The sequence below is a fragment of the Ursus arctos genome, unplaced genomic scaffold, assembly GCF_023065955.2.
Source record: "Ursus arctos isolate Adak ecotype North America unplaced genomic scaffold, UrsArc2.0 scaffold_17, whole genome shotgun sequence".
Lineage (NCBI taxonomy): Eukaryota > Metazoa > Chordata > Mammalia > Carnivora > Ursidae > Ursus > Ursus arctos.
In genome coordinates, this window is record NW_026622841.1 from 10,487,957 (window position 1) to 10,489,933 (window position 1,977).

The 1,977-nt window shown below is 37.0% G+C and overlaps 1 pseudogene; it reads left to right on the forward strand.

Annotated features, from left to right (window-relative positions):
- Positions 1-304: 304 nt before the first annotated feature.
- Positions 305-813, forward strand: LOC130543967 (60S ribosomal protein L9-like; annotated as a pseudogene).
- The last annotated feature ends 1,164 nt before the right edge of the window (positions 814-1,977 follow it).

The following is a 1,977-nucleotide window of genomic DNA, read 5'->3' on the forward strand; positions in this document are numbered from 1 at the left end:
ATAGCCAGATGAGCAACTAGCTGAGGCATCCATTATTAAGATATACCAAACAATTTCTGGAATAAACTGAATTATTATCCCAGCTAACTCACCTCACCCGTATATCACCCTTCTGCAACAGCGAAATGTATATTGGTTCTATTCCTGTGGGGTGCTTGAGGAGCCAACACCATTTCCATTTTGAATTTTGCAGCAAACAATAAAGGGTGTGGTTACAGGCAGGGCCACCAAAATCTATCAGTCACTTGTAGGAACAGGTGACTTTTAAGAGGAATCAACTCTCTTTTCTGTATCCACTGCAAGAATGAAGACCCTTCTCAGCAATTGGACCATGTACATTCCAGAAAATATTGACATCACTCCGAAGGGACACAGTTATTGTGAAGACCTCCAGAGAATTTTAACCACATTAATTAGAATTCAGTTACCTTGGAAAGAAAAAGAGGCTTAAGATGGACAAACGATGGGGACATGGAAAGTAATAGGCTACAGTTGTGACGATCTGTCATCATGTGAAGAACACGTTCAGGGGGTCACGCTGGGCTTCCTTTATAAGACGGTATCTGTGTAGGCTCCCTTCCTCATCAGCACTGCTGTTCAGAGGAATGAGTCTCTTGTTCAAATCTGAAATTTCTTGGGTCAAAAAGCAGGGTTCTGATGAGACCAGCCATTGCTTGTTCAGTTTCTCAAGCTTCAGAAGATGAGTGAATTCTCGAAGGAAACAACGTTGAATGTATATCAAATTCAGATGCATTCATTCAGCAGGCCCAAATAGTTAAAAACAAGGATTATTGAAATATTCTGATAGTATCTGTGTCTCTGGAAAAGGAACAGTTCGGCAGGCCAGTGAACAGAATCTAAGGGTGATGGGCTATGGAAAAAGCAAGATGCTAGATAATTCTTTTAAAAAAATATTTTATTTATTTATTTATTTTAGAGAAAGAGGGAACATGAGTGGGGGGAGGGGCAGAGGGGAGGAAGAGGGAAGGGAGAGAATCCCAAGCAGACTGCACTGAATGTGGAGCCTGACACAGGTCTTGATCTCATGACCCTGGGATCATGACCTGAGCTGAAACTAAGAGTCCAGTGCTTAACTGACTGAGCCACCCAGGCTCCCCATGATGCTAGATAGTTCTTAGGATCTATTTGTGATATGTAAAGATATAATAAAAGCCCCCTATTAAAAAAAAAAAAAGGAATCAGTGTTTGTTACAATGTTATTTATCAAAACAAGTTATTAGTTATTTAATTTTAAAAATGTATGTGCTTGTTCTTTCATTTACTCATCAAATATTATTGAACACTTAATATTTTGGACACTGTTCAACAATCTGGAGATGTCAGAAAACAAGACATTGCACATGAAACTAATTGAAAGCAAATATATAAGGACCCTATGAAATATTTGAGAACTTATTAAGTATTTGTACTATTTTGGGGAAAAGCTTCATCAGAAACAAAGGGAGTTTCTCAGAGTTAAAGTCTCCTGGTATGTGGGAAGGGCAGCTACACACACACACACACACACACACACACACACACACACACAGTGTTTCGATTTCTGTCGAAGTAATTGATGTTTTTGATGTTATTGTGGGTTGTTGTTGTTGTTTTCTAGTTTCAAGTTTTTATTTAAATTCCGGTTAGTTAACATACAGTGTAATATTTGGTTTCAGGGGTGTAATGTAGTGATTCATCACTTACATACAATACCCGGTGATTACATGGTCTTTTTTTTAAACTTTGAATTTACAATTGTCTGTTTCTAGTTTATAGAAACACAATAGGTTTTGTTATTGACATTGTATTCTGTGAAAATGCTCAATTTATTTATTAAATTTAGTAATTTTAATAGATCACTTGAAATTTTCCATGTAGAAAAATCATATGGTCTGTGAACAGGAGGAATTTTATTTTTCCTTTCCAATCTTCACCTAAAATTTTCCCCTCTATTATTATGAAGGGTTTTCTAAGCAT